Consider the following 17809-nt stretch of genomic DNA (forward strand, 5'->3'; position numbering starts at 1 on the left):
GCGTGACGTCAAATGACGAGTTCTCAGATGTACTCACAAAGGCTTATGGGGTTTACCGAAAAGGTCAATTGGTATTTATAGCTATATTGGATCATTTTTACAGTTCCTAAACATTTAATAAGGGATTGAAAGGTATTATGAGAAAGTTACTATTTAAAATGTATTCTATTACCCCACGACCCCATTATTCAAAATCGTGCACTGTGATTTGTTGAAACGCATCACGTGAAAGACCATTAATTAGCAATAAAGTGGCCAGGGCAACGAACTTTATGTTCTTCTCGCATCACAGCAAAGCGCGATGCAGTATATTAGCGTTGTTACGCATTCTACGCAAAGCATTACGCTTGGTTACACGTTCTGCAATACTCACTATCACTTACGCTTTGGCTACGCGTACTCCACCTTGAGGTAAACAATTTGAAATATTTAGGCAAAAAATGTGATATTTTCTCTTTAAATCGCACTATTTTGTGGTAATAGAATAGAAATAAAGGGTGCAGCATTATCCTTTACACGCAAATAATGTGCCCTCGGCAGTAAAAACGTTTAAAGAATTATTTACGAATTTACTGCCGAGGACACATTATTTGAGTGTAAAGGATATAAATGCTGCACCCTTTATTTCTTCTGCCGTATGTATGAACATGCTTAATTACACATTTTGCTGCTATTTCAATTTTCAATATATTTTGAGAACTAAGTTTGGGCTGCCTCTAAGAAATATGAGCTTAGCTTGAACACTCTGTTCTTAGGGAACTCAAGCTTTCCAAAGCCTTTACCATAGCGAATACTTTGCTTGACCATTGCTTCATTAGGTGTGACAGCTAAGACTACCACTATAGCCTTTCTTATTGTGGTACCTTTGGACTGAAGATAGAGGGCTGACAACCCTATTTGGCTCAGTATAAAGCTGCCTTTAGCTAGATTTCTTTTGTGACAGGGATTGTGACACAAGTAGTTAAAAACATAAAGCAGCTAATATTGTGTACTGTAAATATGTAATTTATAATAGCTGCCTTAAGGGTCGCGAGCTGTCTGATACAGGATTCCATCCCTAAACTTTAGGCCCACTGTGGACCCCATAGACAACTTCGGAATAAATTTAAATTTTGTGCAGGTTAATATTTTAACAAGTGGCATATTTTAAGACTAGGTACAAAAAATTTGGTTGACATGAGGGGTGTTTGATGCACCCTACCCTTACCCAACATGAATACTATTATAGTCTTCAAATACTCTTCAAATAATATTCGAAGGGTATTATACTGGTTTTATACCATTCAACACCATTCAAGCTGAAATACTATTCGATTCAGTTATCTCGAATAGTGTTGAATAGTGTTGAATAGTATCATGTACTTGTTGAATGGTATTATAGTATTCAATATATCCCTTACCCAACATGAATGCTATTATAGTCTTCAAATACTCTTCAAATACCATACAGGATGTAGGAATGATTATAGGTCATGGCCAGGTCAAACTATTTCAAATCTAAAATGGCAGTTGAGTGGAAGTGCACTGGCTGCATACTTATAGAGGAAATATTTGTATTTTTTCATCATTTTGGGTATTGTACATTGTATGTACATGTTTAAATGGTTTGTGTGAACTTATAATGTGCTGTAATCATCAGGTAAGTCATTTGGACCTTCAGCTGTGCACAAAAAAGGAGTAAAAATGTAAGCTTATATATATATAGCATATGCATATGTATTCCACATACATTTCCAATTTTACAGTTTGTAAATGCACATACAACACCATGGTCCTTGTTCTTGTTTTCATACAGTCAAGCATACATAAATATGTAAGGACTTGCAGTCATTCATTTGATTGATAATTTAAGTATATTGTTATTACTAGATAATCAAATGTTAAGAATGTGATCTGATGCAACATAAATATAATCCATGTTATTCAAGGGATGATATTTACATGCATGTATTAGCACCAATTGCAATCCCCGCCCCCCGGGACCTGGGAAATAGCAGGGACTTAGCCGGGGATCGATGTAACCACTTATTTGGTCCCCACACTATACCTGGACATAGCCGGGACGTATATGCGGATGTAATGCAAAGAAAGGGCCGTGGGATATCTACCCAGGATGTTATTAAAGAGTTCTTCAGACTGTGCAGGGTCGTAAGTGCATGCCACGGCCCGGGGTGCATGGGGGGAAATGCTGATCTGTACCCATTTACCTGGTCATTTTACCAGGGTGAATCTATAGGTTCTTTGATATTATTATTTGACTCTCAGAATTCATGCATGTTTTGTGATCTATTCCGGTGGTTGCTCCGGGATCATGGGGCAGGGACTAGTTGCTTGGGGATGTACAAGAAAATATTGGCTGCCCCGCCAGGACTTAGCTGGGACAGTTTCCAAAATTACGTCCCCATTAGCCCCTGGAGGCAGGAATCCGCAAATAACAGCTGCATTAACCCCAACTGAATTATAAGCAGGGGCTTTTTGGCGAGGGGAAAGGAAATTTAGTAGGAAAGGAGAGAAAACTTTTTTATCAGGTGCGGTTTTGAATCACGGACCTCTTGGGTGCTGCAGACAAGCGCGTGCAACAGGGATCACTAATTGCCACAGGAGTTTACCTTGGCCGGCCAAGCTTTTCGTGCCCCGGGCCCGGGCCGTGTCCATATGTGTGCTCGCATGATGATGCAATTGCATTCACATGGCATGTGCTTTTATTTTTGCGGTAGGTATAAGCATGAAAATTTCCATTGTAATTATATGTTGGGAATGCCCTGGCTGATGTGGTAGCCTTCATTAATCTTCAGATCTATACACATTCAACTGCCTGCAACAATCTTCAATCAAAATCCTTCCGAATACTATTCATATAGCCTTCGGATACTATTCATCGTATAGTCTTGAATACTATTCAGTATAGCCTTCAAATAGTCTTCAACTCATTTACATATTTCGGCTCTATAGAAGACTATGCGAAGACTATGCGAAGACTAAATAGTATTCGAAGACTATTTTATAATATTTGAATACTATTTGCTGTATTCAACTGCATTGTAATGATTTGAAGGCTATTATATGTATAGTATTCAAACAGCATTTGAAGGCTATAATATGAAAGACTATGTGAAGGTTATTTGAAGGGTATGTATTTAGGTAAGGGTACAAGCCAAAGCAGAAACATTTCTCTTCTCGTATGTAGGCCTAATCAGAGGATATCAGATGAAAGCTCTACATGTATACTGCGCCAAGAAAGTATCCTTACACTTGGAAAATTATTCACAACTTCAAAACCGAACCATATTGGAATAAATTTGTTTTTGTAATAGATGAACGATCTAATCAGGCACATTATGACACCCCATTGAATCCAATGTGACTTCAAGAAGCAAAGTTACTTGTGAAGGACGTTATTGCTCATATATTTTTGATGGTAAAAATATTTTTAATTTAAAAGTTTTTAGAAAATTCATAATTGCAATTTGTAAAATATTATATACAAAGCACATATACGTCTATAATTGTAATAATATTAGACCATTTTGAATGTTAATAATTGCAAAAGCGGTGGCGGTAGAGAAAGCAATAAATGTGTATATCAGTGATTTCTACGATTCCTGCATTAGTTTTTATAAAGAGAATACAATAGGGGATACCATAGCAAATAAACCTCATCGCGTTGCTAAATTTCCCCAGGTAAATTTCACTTCTTCTTACATTAAAGGTGAACCTCATTGAAAATAAAGTTATATATCAATGGAAAGCTTATGATGTCAGGATACTAAAAATTATTTTTTCCGATTTTTTTGATGGCCAATAAAGCTGAAAAATAAAAAAATAATTGAATTTTTGGTCTTTTAAGGCGCCCAAAAAGCACCCAAATCAATCGTCTATGACCTTGGGAATGCTCGTGGACGTAAGCTCAGGGTTCGTGAGTCACGTGATCCTACTCGGAAACATGTAAACAAGACTTGCTTCCTGTACTTTGCAAGCTGCCCGGCAAGTCTGATTTTCACAATAAAGCTTGAAATTAGAGGAATCTTCAAGTTGCTGGTTCCTTCTATATATTAGAAATAATAGAATTATTGTCAATACATAAATTGTCCGTAAATTTTTGACAAAATCAGTCATAACTGGCTGGGTATAACTGCGTAATTGAGTTTGAATTTCGCGCTGGGATCAATCCCATGCGCAAATGCTTGCTGCTACCGTTCATGTCATGGACTGAATAAACATGATCGAATAACAAATTAAATACTTGTTTGTGACATTCCCTATTCTTGATTCATTTTAAAATATCTGATTAAAAAATATCGTCTTGCAGTAATCAAAAAATAAATAAAAAACCGCCGATTTCATCAAATCCAGCCCATATAAGGTTTTCATATTTAGCGCATTGCGGTAATACATTCTTTCCACACAATCGCGATTGAAAGCAACAGATACTCGGCCAGATACTTTATTATAAAATAAATACAATTTAGGCTTAGTAGACCGTTATTTGATGGAATTCTGAAATCTGAATAAAATTAAAATATTGTCACTTGTGTCACGATTCTTTAATGATAGTACAATCAGTGTACGGTACTGAAAAAGTGAAACATTCATGTTTTATGGATTACCGAACACGGCGCGTAAATTGCTGCTGAAGAAATTGAAGGGACGGATATGCACAAACACAGCGACTCGCTTCGGGGCTTCGTCCTCAGCACTTGCGGCGCTGTGTGCTTCATGGGGTGTTTCAGCAGATTTGATCAATCGTTCCCTTATATTTGGATCATTTACAGGAATAAATGTTGCTGATGAAGTAGCAATAAGTTGGAAATATCAGAATGTCAATATCAAATCGGTCATTTTGTCTGCAAGTACAGTTCAGTCGCGGATACTGAACACTCGGCGTAGTGAGACTCAGTCATCAGTCACTGAGCTCATCCCGTAACATCTATATACGAGTTCGCCTATACAACCGGCAGCTTTATAAAGCTAAGAAATAATTAAAAAATCCTGTACATGTACCTTATTCTATTCCTTCATTTTCTCATTGTGATAAGTTCATCTCAACTTGGTGTGACGATCTGAACTGGTAGCACTAGCAGTTATTTTTGCAATCTGTTTTCATTCCGGTTCTTGGCGAATCTTCACTCTTCGTGCTTTACTGTAATATTCCCTATGCATATCGTGGATGGCTTGGCCTATCCCAAAGCACCCCGGCCAGCACTTTTCCCATTTATAAATCCACACACTTTTATTCAGGAACTTCATTCTTGATTTGATCATGATATTTCCTTCATGTTATTCTTATTTTATTGAAGATATTTTTCATGTAAAGTAAGTTGACAATGACTGAATTCGTGCATTGGCCCGATGTATGCCATAGTAATACACGGACATTGTGTTTACAATCAAACCCGGAAGTAACTGTGTGTCCCTGGGCTGACGTCATCAACGAAAGTGCCCAATTTGAACGATTTCGTTTTGTAATTTAGGGGGGTGCCAATATCCAATCTTTGCATGGAGATTATGTCTCGCCTGGTACGCTATGCAAATAAAAAATATTCTTTTCTGCTTCCTGACATCATAAGCTTTCCATTGATATATAACTTTATTTTCAATGAGGTTCACCTTTAAATATTATTTCATTTAACTAACCGTTATTTTTTAAACTTTGGAAAACCTCGACCAAGGTTTTTATTGTTCCAGATAACGCTAGTTAAAGGCTTAATGTACGATTTCCTTCAAATTTTAAATTTGTCATTATATACACAAAATGCTGAAATAATACTAGTAATAATGATCGGGAATGGTTTCTGTCCATTTTGAGCTGAAATAACGAGGTAACGTGAAAGAAACACTGCTTGTTATTTTGGCCGTTTAAACCAAGCAGTTCTATATGGACATAAAGTCATATTTCTTGAATTATGACTTTATGTCGAACTTTGCTCTGTTTACCTACAAACACAACAAATTTGGCTGATTCCATTTAGGTGCAAGTTGTGACATGTGTAAACATTACAAATATGCCAAAAAATCAGGTTTGAACAAAATTAACCAAATTCATATTATAAGATCGTACATTATGACTTTATTATTCCTTTTTGGACTTTAACTTTTTTTAAAAAGTTAAAACATGTTCTAGCAGCCCTACATGATAAAACCGTGACACTCGAAACTTTGAAAGGCTGTATCTCTGGAATGGAACGTCCGATTAAGATTATTTAAACGCCAAAATGTTTCTTTCATCCCGGGAGGGCACTCACATTTCCCAGCTATACGGGTATGTGCTGCGGCGACGATCCCCTTTTTCAGAGCCACTAGCCATTCCTTAGACCCTCTGAATTCATTGATTGCCGCTCTTGACGCCCCAAAATTTTTCTAGTCGTTCCATAGACTCTCAGATCATCGATCTCCGCTCTCATTGGCATCTTCATTGGCATCTTCATTGGCGTGTTTTCTGTCCTACTATTTCAAGCCCAAAAGCTTCCAAGGGAATTTTCCATCAATTTCTTCCCCATTGAAACACATTGTAAGGAATAAGGTGAACTTTGGGCGAGATTTTGGGCTCCTTTTAGTAGTGGCAACACTGGTTGGTTGTTTATAAACAGTGATTGCAGCACTGCCGAGTGCCGACCCTCAGCTGATCATGTCGAACATTTTGCTAGAAATAAATAATTTTGTGATATCTCTTTTAAAAGGTATTTTACGATCTACTGGTCTAGTGGATTGGCTGTCAAATTCTGCATACTTTACTCAATCATCACATGTATGCATGGTAGTTCAATAAAGCCTAAATGTTTTTCTTTTCGGCACTGAAAAAAATATTTTTGTGGGTTTGTTTTTATGGTGGGCTTTTATGTAATGCTGCCGACTGCTGCTATAATTATCAGTAGGCTATAGGTAGGTCCCGGTGGGTTCAGTCTTCACTGACAATGTGTACGCATGATGGTTCCAATTAGGGGTACTTTTCAAGAAATGTCCATGAATTTTCGAGGACAAATTGTTCATGATTGTCCAAATTAGGGGTGTTTTGAAGCAAAATTGTCCTTGAAATGAAAAATAGGGTATATTTCTAGGACTTTTGTCCGTGTTTTACCACTACAGTTATTGTCCTCATTTTTCAGTGAAATAGGGGTACAAATTCAAAAGCGTCCTTAAATAGTAAAAATAGGGGTATTTATTTCGAAAAAATGTCCTTGATTCCTCGTGATAAGGGGGTGAAATGAAAATGCGTCCTCAAAATGATAAAAATAGGGGAGGTATTTGGGGGCAAATTTTCCTTGATTTCGCGCAAAATAGGGGGTAAAATTGCTGCAAATGTCCTCGATTCCCCGTGAAATAGGGGTCATTTTCAAATCCTGTAACGGTCATACGTCCTACCTTTAAATACAAACTGAACCCACCGGGAGGTAGGTAGGGTCTAGTAATTTTGATCCGAATGTTGTTTTGCTTTGCTGAAGTTTCAATCGTAATAGGCCACCCAGACCTATTTTGCATTGATGGTTTTCCTGATTTAATAATTTGATGCACAATTCAAAGCGAAATCAATTTCTTCAAAAATCTGTGGCAAAAACGCAACGAAATTGAACCCTGGTTTGGCCTGCATGGTTTAGTTCCAGAGACGTACCCTCTTTTTCAGATTTCGTACTATTGGGAGAATTCAGCAATTTTGGGGTTGGGACTCTACTGGCTATTCCATTTGAAATCCATTACACCCCTAGGCTATGAATAATGAAATCCAGAGGATGATTTAAGCACTTCCCAGCAAGTCTTGCGGTTAGCACAACTCAGGGATGCCAACCTTGCAACTCAAGAAACTGTACTCACAGACCCCAAAAACTGTATTTTGCCATACAAAACTGTATTTTTTAAGATCATGTGTAATTTCACTTGTAACTAGCTATAAACATTAAAACCTAACTTGTTTTCATGTTTGTCAGAGCGTTTCTACACTGTAAAAACCCTTTTAAGCCCCTTACAGAAGACAAATTTGATAGTTAATGCAATTTTCAAAGAGGCTCCATTTTTGAGTTATAGCACTTTTTAATGTCCACTTTCCTATACTTAACCATGTACAAGGCATTTTTGAAACAGCTGCACTGGCTTTATTTCATGATTTGCGTGGCTTACCTTCCTATATGTGATGCACAATTACAAACTCATAATTCATTGATTCAAGAGACCATTCCACCAGAAGTCAAACACCCACCTCCCTCACTCCCACCGGGGGCTACTGGTGATTACTATTTTTCACAAGGACAAGCTTGGCATGAATCAATAAGAAATTAAAATGTAATTTTCAAAGAGGCTCCATTTTGGAGTTATAGCACTTTTTAATGTCCACTTTCCTATACTTAACCATGTACAAGGCATTTTTGAAACGGCTGCACTGGCTTTATTTCATGATTTGCGTGACTGACCTTCCTATATGTGACGTGTCATGTCAAAAGGAGACACTTTTGGGCAGGTTATCAATTTTGAGGTTTTTACATTATCTTAAATAGAGAGATATTTTGCTCCACAACGCCGTTTTTCCCAATAAATTGGACATTCCAAAGCGAAGATATTGAGTTTGTAAGTTATGGTATTAAAAAATTGGAAATTGAGATATCGGCCTTTAAAAATATTATTGACAATGTTGAGAGTTGGAATTACCTTGAAAAATGTCTCGAGAAATACAAGATGCCAGTTATATTCCGATCTGAAACTATCAGACAATATTTAAAACAATAATAACATCACAGATTCGCAACAAACACAAATTGTGAAAAAATCAGCCTGGGCAGATTTTTGGCTATTTCTCCATTTACGATCCCCGGGGGGGGTACTCAGTACAAAAGGCCATACGGGGACGTGCCGCAAACATGGGTCGCATTTTCGGCCGCTTGGTATATCAATGACCCCTTATTTTTTTTTTTTTTTGGTATACGCAAGGGCAGTAAGTTGAAATTGGTATTCAAATGGGGTCTAAATCAGATTTTGGTATATCAATGGGTCGAAAATCTTTAAACTCACTTGCATGAATGTCACAAAATAATTGTCCAAATAAGGTACATCGCTATCCAAATAAGGCAAATCAGAATAATAAATTCAGAGCTGGGCAAATCAATTGATAGTCCGATTAGCAAAACGTTGAGTTGTCATTGCAAACAGATGGCGACACTCTTCCGGTGTAGTATATGCGAGCCCAGCACTACTTCTGTTTACACCAGCCAATTTTGATAAATCACTGAAATAATATCGTTATCGAAGTTGCAACAGCAATTTTTTCATCGCTGATTTTTAAGTTAGTTTTGCCTCTCAGAACTCGGGATCGCAAAACTAAAGTAAATTAACTGCCGATTTTTAAATGCATCGAATCATATAAATAGGTTTTTTCAACAATCGGGTAAGTTTTTAGTGAAAAGTTCAGTTTTATTTTTTGGTGCCGAATTCAGCTGACATGACACGGTACAGCACTGCCAAGATCATACACGATCGATATGCATGGGTCAAATTGATGTTGTTTTGGTTCGATAATTCAATGTAAATTGCAATTGCATTGAACAGAAATGCATGAATATTAAATTCGTTTAAAATTTCGGCAAAATTTCAATAAACCATGAGTAGAAAGAAAAAAGCTACCGTACAAAAAAATATAAATAAAAATTCATGTTCAAAATTTCTATTAATTTTTAATTTTTTTCCGTTCACCATGCAGGGTACAAATATTATGATTGCTCCGGCCCAATTTTTTTTTCACAGATATCTTCCGTCAATCGACTGCCTTGCATGAACCAAAGGCCATGATGAGCGTGTGGGGGGGGGGCACTGGTTGCGCCACTGTTTTCGTGGTTTTTGTACATGTATGTTGTTAAATAAAACTTAAATATAAGTGCAAGAATCATCTTTCCCTACACAATACTTGTTACAAACTATAGTAAGAATTCCAATTGAATGAACGCAGCTTTCAGCAGCTGCACTCGATCCAACCGCGATCGTATATTGCGTATTTCAAACTACAACGCTAACGCATACGACCTTGGATACAATGCTATCCAATCACGAAGTGCGTTGGCATGGTTGATTCACTTCCGCGTTACTCACGCACAGTCGCACACGCTGGCGTACATCGCGCAGTGTACGCACAAATTCGTCACGCTATTGAAAGCTGCGTTCATTCAATTGGAATTCCCACTATAGTGGCCCCTACAAGACAAACGAACATAAATTTGGAAACTGAGAAAACAAAACAACAATTAATATATTTTGGATTTGTATTCATTACAAAATAAGGGTGGTGCAACGATTATGTGTACCGCGGGGTGGTGAATTCTCAAAATGTTCTGCCAAAATCCCCCCCCCCCTTTTGGCCTGCCAAAAAATTTTTTCCCCCCTATAATTCACCACCCCGGCGACCGGGCACCCCTAACAAACAAAATAATAATAATTAATAAATGATAGACCCTTGATAGTTCTAATAAAAAAATACAAAATACAGTAAACAAGAAAATAATAAAAAATATGATCTGAATTTTTTTTACGGTATTCTAAACGTATAGTTGTATATGGATGGGTCTGTATATGGGGTTGGTATATCAATGGGTGGTATTTTTGTATTTTCAACTGGTATAGTCATGGGTGTCTATTCTGTGTTGGTATATGCATCGGTAGTAAAAATCAGGTTTGAAGTGGTATAGACATGGGTCCTACTTCAAAATCTTCGGAGGCACACCCCTACCCAAAAAAAATTTGAGTACCCCCCCCGGGTTACGATCCTGCCCAAAAGTGTCTCCTTTTGACATGACACGTCACATATATGATGCACAATTTTATACTAATAATTCATTGATTCAAGTGGATCATTCCAACAGAACCACCCCACCCCCACTTGGTGGGGTCACAGTGTGGCCTACCTCACATCATAGATACATGCTTGAAACGCTGAAGAGCATATTTGAAAAAAATATTAATGTGCCACTGCACATTTTTTAATGTGCATGCATCATCTGAAAGTCGGCAGTTAGGAAACCATCTTGTAGCCCTATTCTTTTGCACCAATAAATAGTTGACTAAATACTTGCATATTGCACAAGTATGTAGCAGTTAGATAGTTAATAAAAATATTAATGTGCATGAACCATCTGAAAGTCAAGAAAAAATTATTTCGGAAACCATATTGTAGGCCTATTAAACATGTTAAATATTTTTTAATGTGCATGCATCATCCGAAAGTCGGCAGAAAAACGCTGTAGGAATCCATCTTGTAGGCCTATTCTTTTGCACCAGTAGAGCTAAATAGTTGACTAAGTACCTTCAGAAGACATTACATAGGTAGTAGTTAGATAGTTAATAAAAAATATTAATGTGCATGAACCATTTGAAAGTCAAGAGAAAATTATTTCGGAAACCATATTTTAGGCCTATTAAACATGTTAAATATTTTTTAATGTGCATGCATCATCCGAAAGTCGGCAGAAAAACGCTGTAGGAATCCATCTTGTAGGCCTATTCTTTTGCACCAGTAGAGCTAAATAGTTGACTAAGTACCTTCAGAAGACATTACATAGGTAGTAGTTAGATAGTTAATAAAAAATATTAATGTTCATGAACCATCTGAAAGTCAAGAGAAAATTATTTCGGAAACCATCTCGTAGGCTTACTAAACATGTTAAATATTTTTTAATGCGCATGCATCATCCAAAAGTCGGCAGAATGCGTGGTTAACGGGCAGTGGAGTCAGAACGAAGCGCGATTTTGTTTCAACTTTTATACATCGCTAGGCTTCAAATTATCAGTTATTTTAACTCTGGTAAGTGAAATTGACATCCTTAGAACTCACCCCCAAATTTTATTTCAAATTCACATGGAACTCAAAGACCACAATTTTTTTTTGATAGGCTAAACGAAAATCGTATTTTTGAGGGAAAACGTAAAATCGTATTTTAATCAAAAAATCGTACAAAATACGGCAAAATCGTACTAGTTGGCATCCCTGACAACTGTGTTCACATGAGTGAACATGACACCACTGCCCGCCCACTGCATACACGTGCATGGTTAAATTTGAATTTGGACAGATATATATTTACAATAAAAACACCTTCAAAAAGTTGGTCGATTTCACATTTTATGTTATCTACAGAAGGTGTGAATTATCCTTCATGCATACATCACTTAAGATCTGAAATCGACCAAGTAATAATGACACACAGGCAATTCTAAAACAACATCTTTTGCACAGAGTTCAATGGGATTTGAAAAGTAAAGTGGCAGTTGAAACTCGTTACTCGTGTGATGACACTTTTACAGTGCATGATGGGGCTTCCTTAAATCATCCTCTGAAGGAAATCATGACCTCATATTTCACTGAAAAAAATGTGACGGGAAACTAATCATTTCATTTCATTAGCCTAAGGTTCGCTTTAGGGGAAAAAGTGTCAGACTCGCTATTTCTAAACTAGGCTTCTGATGATTGATGGATAGTAGGGATCTACACGGTGATTTTTTTTATTTTGGGTGGATCACCGTATAGGCATTTTACATTGAAAATACACGTAACCCATGCACCACACAATCAGGGGTAGCACTAGGTTTTCAAACAAGGGGTCAAAAATTTCAAATGTTGTGAAATTGTGGATCCAAAACAATAGAAATAAAAGGTACCGTATTCGTTCCAATAAGCGCCCATGCCCCAATAAGCGCCCATCCAGGGTATTTTCAATTTGCTAAAGGGTAACATTAATGTTGAAGTGACAGATAGATGTTGATACAGTGAAATAGCTGCAGGACTACCGGTACAAGTCCTGCGTAAACTTTTCAAGACTTCTATAACATACATAAATTTGTCTCGAATGAATGCCCGTTACGAAAAATTAGGTAAACAAATAAGCACCCACCCTAAATGACTCAGTTAAGGTTACATCGAAGAAGCGTATAAAAAAGCGTATAAAAGGCGTATAAAGTTGTTCTCTAAAACCGCGTTTTCTCAGCAATCAAATATCGCAGTGAGTCAAATGTTGGTGCATGGACGTATCTTAACATTATTTTTGTGTCTTTATACAAATTTTTAGAATCCGTTTGAAAATCCTTCGTTTAAATCATTTTTACGCACCGTGTTCACAAGATCAAAAACACGTTCCATGCAGTTTTTTTTTTTTTTCAAATATTCGCTCCGTATAAAACTACGCCGAGTGATTGTTTTCTCCTTTTTTGTAATGAACTACAAATCGACCAAAGAAATAATATTGCCATGGGGAAGAACAAAAAACAGTACCGATTAAATTTTATTAGCCCGTTTTTTGGGAACAATTTTCGAGAATCTTGTACCACAAAACACTGTTATGTTACATTATCGATATCTGGATTGTGGAACATTAATTTTGATTTCTAACTGCCTACATTATTTCTCAAAAGTATGTCGATTCCTTTCCCATTTGAATTTCACTCCAAATTTAAGCTACTTTTGCAAAAATCGAGGTTTTTCGCCATCGATACCTCCGACATTTACAGCGGTGATGAGATTGTTTATCATAAGAGCCTGGTATGCACTATTCCATAATAGTCAGTTTGAGATCAATCGATTTCACAGATCACTCAGTAGCTCAATCGGTTAGCGCGCTGGGGCTCACGCTCGACTATATAATTCTATAGTTTTGAGCTGGAAAACTTTGGTGCGTGTTCGAGTCCCTATGTGGTCCATTCCATCTATTTTATTTTATTTTTCTCTCACTTTTTTCTTTTTTCTTGTTCGTTTCTTTTTTTCTGACTGCAGCGATTGATTGTTTTTGCCCGTTTTTTTTTCATTATATAATTCAGGAATTTTTAGGCTATACTAGTCTAGGCGCGGCCTATGAATATATTTTTACAAATTAGATTAACAAAATATTGGTTGTTGGTTTTGTTACTGTTGTTGTAGTTATTGTTGTAGGCCTATAAATTGCATAATTATCCAGGATAATTTTAAAAATTGAAAATTTAGAAAATCCAAAGGAAAATTGCGAAAACGGCTGCCCACAATCACCCCCCATATCAGCCCATATGGTCCTATCATGGTCGCCCTTCCCTATCCCTGCAACATATAGGATGACTCACGAGCGCGGTTTGTCCGTGTTCTAGTTCAGATTGATACACTATTGCACGCGTGAGTTCATTCTTTTCTGCATGGCTGTTTCCATTATTAACTTCCGCCCCTCTGGAATCAAGCCTTGAAAATCAATTGCATTTAACCTTAAGCGCCCTGGGCGCTATATTGGAATGAATACGGTAATTCAAATGACCCTTTAGCAACCTCTACATGGTAATTTTGTGCGCCAAATCTAAAAGAATGCGCCCATGACCCCATGGCGCAGGTTAGCGCTACCCCTGCATGCAATTGAATAGCAGCCCGATACAATAGGTTCGCTAGATCGCTGGTATCTCATCTATATGTAATCAGCAATCGGGGAACCTAAAAAACGTGGCGCACATATCATGATCTGGAATTGACACAAATTTTACGGTAAAAGCAGTCATACCTAAAAGGATAAAATTCAAATTGCGAAAATATTCTAGGACCGTGGGTAGGGAGAGTGGGGTAAGTTGAGCCAGGGGTAAGTTGAGCCACCTCCTCTATAAAGAAAATTAAAAGCTTATCTTACTTTGCAGTTCCACTTATTTTTGTATATGACATAACAGAGGCTTCTTAAGTGTAATATGGAATCGCTTGCACATAGGGTAAGAAAGCTCATTAGAAAGTTCATTTTTCGCACTTTTGTCGAACTTTTGGCAAAAAACAATTTTGTTCATGTTTCACCCAGAAAGAAAAATGCTAAAATGATAGCATTCTGGATATTGAGGATGTGATATATAATATATGGCCATGTGTCTTGAACTCGCCCCATTTTGCGTTGCGCAGCCTTTTTGAGCTTATTTACGCCTTCCGAGGTTGAAATTGACATAAAATTTTAAATATGCACTCCACCCCATACAAACTATACATTTCCTGAAAGGAAATTGTATGAGCAATCCAAATATGCCATTTAAAAAATTGTAGGGGGTATTGTTAAGTTGCCCAGACTGAAATTGTCAGCTAAAATTTAACTTTTTCATTTTTTATCTTTCAAGACATATTTTTTAACCTCTGCCCCTATCTTTAATTGCTCATCATATTTGAACTCCCATGAAATTTCCTTCAGAAAATGTATACTTGTATAGAGGTAGGGTATATATACCTATTTTCTTACGGTTTCGGAAAATGACCTTAAATGACCTTTGACCCGTGACCTTTGACCCCACCTTTGACCTAAAACACAGCTTATCTAATACATATTTACTTATGGACACTTGGGTCCAAGTTACATGGAGAGGGGCCTTATAATTTGCAAATGGGAGCAATTTAAAAATATAACTGCAATGCTCATGATGCTGTGCCTTCCATAGGGTTTGTACAGCCCGCTTCCTCAGCCACCGCTTCCTCAGCCACCGCCACCCTGAATAGTCCAAAAACAAATGGAAATATCTCCAATACCCTAAAACACACATTAATGAATTTCGCACAGCATGCAGTATGGAGTTTCAGCTTTAAATTGACACCACACTTATGTCTGTAGTGTATGTGGTTGTCAAGTTATAAACATTTTTGGCGAAAGGATCTGGAAAAATGCAACGCCGCCACCCTTTTTGGGTGGCGACTTCAAAACACATGGCCATATATATATGAACACTATTTTAGAAAACTATTTAAAACTGTAACAAGTTTTAGTCAGGTGGGAGGCTTGGTTGTTGACAAAAAGGGTCACATGGGGTAAGAGCCACAGGCCATGGGGCAAGTTGAGCATAGGAAAAACCTGCAGAAATTTCCCCAATTTTTTTAATTCAAAGTAAAATCTTGTCAGAAATTAATACTTGTATGCAATATTAACCACTTCTATATCAAACTATTTTTCGAAATAAATACCTGAAAACAACAATTAAAAAAAAGGCAAAATTGAATTTCACAGCTATGGCATATACTGCGCATTTCTATGGTGGCTCAACTTGCCCCCGCGACTGGCTCAACTTACCCCACCGTTGGGGTAAGTTGAGCCAATTTGCAAATGATTTTTGTAGGTATGCTAGGTGAATTCAAATTTGCCATCAAACTGCATCATTTTACATATCAAATTAAAGCCCTTGAGTAAAGAAAGCCAAAACTGAAAACATTTTTGTCATAGCACTTTCCGTAACAAAGTTACATCTTGTCAAAGATTGACTTTCATCAAAAAGATTCTGCTAGCAAAATTCCCCAAAAGCGGCATTTAGGGGTGTTTCTAGATCTTAGTCTCATGGCGATAGCAGCTTTTTTAATGGAACTGCTATCAAAATCCTCTAAAATTCCATGTGCGACTTGATTATCACCATAAAAATCATATATTTGGGTCAAGTGAAGTATAGAAAACATATTTATGTAGGTTTCCTTCACCGCCCTATTCTCGAAAAAAATTCAAATTTCTATGTAAATATGCATTGTGTTTGGGCCCGGTCTCGGCGAATTTAGCTGACTAGTAAATGTGTTAACTAAGGTTTGCCTGGGATACCTAATTTTTGGCGTCTCACTGTGCGAAAGTGCAAAATATTGATTACAATCATAAGTAAACATACATATGTTTCATTTGCAACATGCATTTGGGTCCTGCTTTATTAATTTGAGCGTAGTGAAAGTAGCCTAAATGTAAAAAGTGGCTCAACTTACCCCACTCTCCCCTATGCATGTATGACTTGTTGTACTAATTGATGGAAGCTTAAACTCGCATGCTTTAGTTTAGGCCGAACAGAAGTTAACTGGTTGCAAATGGAAAAGGGTTACTTCATTACTTTACCAGGTCGTTTTCATCACTAGTTGTCCATCACAAGCGTGGAAATATCACGGCAAATGTCCAAATCAAGTCCGAATTCACCACGCTTGTTTTCCAGTGAGGATTGACCACAGATTGACCTTCTGAGTTCTGACCTTGCTATATCCAGCTCGTATGCAATCAATTAGTGGCGGCAATTATGGCGGGAAGTAGAGAAGGGCGGTTAGGGCGCACATCACTCCCAGTAGCGTAGCCACCGGGCGTAGCCAGCGGTGGGGGAAGTGGGGCAGAGTGCCCCCTCTGACAAAAAATGAAAGCGAAAATCAGGAGGGCAAAGCCAAGAAAAAAAGCAAGGAGCCCCTTTACCCGGGGGGGGGGGCACTTCAATATGAAATGGATATAGGCCTAGGTGTAGGGCTGGCACTTTCGCAGTAGGCCTAATTAGGGGCATTCGGTGAGAGCAAAATGTAAAAAATATGGGGTCATGGGTGAGAGCATGATTTTTGGCTTTCGGTGAGAGCAAAATGTAAAAAATACGGGGTCATTGGGTGAGAACATGACCTTTGGAACCTTTGGGTGAGAGCTGAAACAGCATCAAAAAACATTGAAAATCAAAATAAAAAATAAAAAAGGCTTAAAATTTCTTTGTTTTTTCAAAAATAGGTAACAAAATCAGTGATAAATGAAAGTTGCTGTTCAAATTGAAAAATAAGGGTCTTTGGGTGACAGATCAACTAATAAGGGGTCTTCGGGTAACAGAACATGTGTTCGTAAAAAAAAAATGGGGTCTTTGGGTGAGAGCGACGCTGAAAAAGGGGGTCTTAACAGCCCTACATACGCGTCACCTCCAAAGTGGGAGTGCCCCCCCCCGGGCCCCTTTAGCAAAATTCACGGGCCAAAATATAGGCTACAAAAACTTGTAAAGCCCTTTTCAGCCGGATAGGCTAATGGGCGAAAAATAGTGTAAAAACTGATATTCTATGATCTCCACCTCCCCATTAGAGATATTAGGCTATTCCATTTGAAATCCATTACAC

The 17809-nt window shown here is 37.5% G+C and overlaps 1 protein-coding gene across 3 annotated transcripts in view; it reads right to left on the reverse strand.

Moving 5' to 3' along the window:
• LOC140136251 (uncharacterized) overlaps nucleotides 1-16905 on the reverse strand; it is a 30144-nt gene extending 13239 nt beyond the window's left edge. The window contains exon 1 of one of the 3 annotated variants that reach the window (XM_072157975.1): nucleotides 16797-16905. The gene's annotated coding sequence lies outside the window, so the exon portion shown is untranslated. Of the gene's footprint in view, nucleotides 1-16669 lie in introns of all 3 variants that reach the window. The other 2 variants (XM_072157973.1, XM_072157974.1) reach the window with 2 other exon arrangements.
• Nucleotides 16906-17809: the final 904 nt, after the last annotated feature.

The sequence above is a fragment of the Amphiura filiformis genome, chromosome 16 (assembly GCF_039555335.1).
Source record: "Amphiura filiformis chromosome 16, Afil_fr2py, whole genome shotgun sequence".
Taxonomy (NCBI): domain Eukaryota; kingdom Metazoa; phylum Echinodermata; class Ophiuroidea; order Amphilepidida; family Amphiuridae; genus Amphiura; species Amphiura filiformis.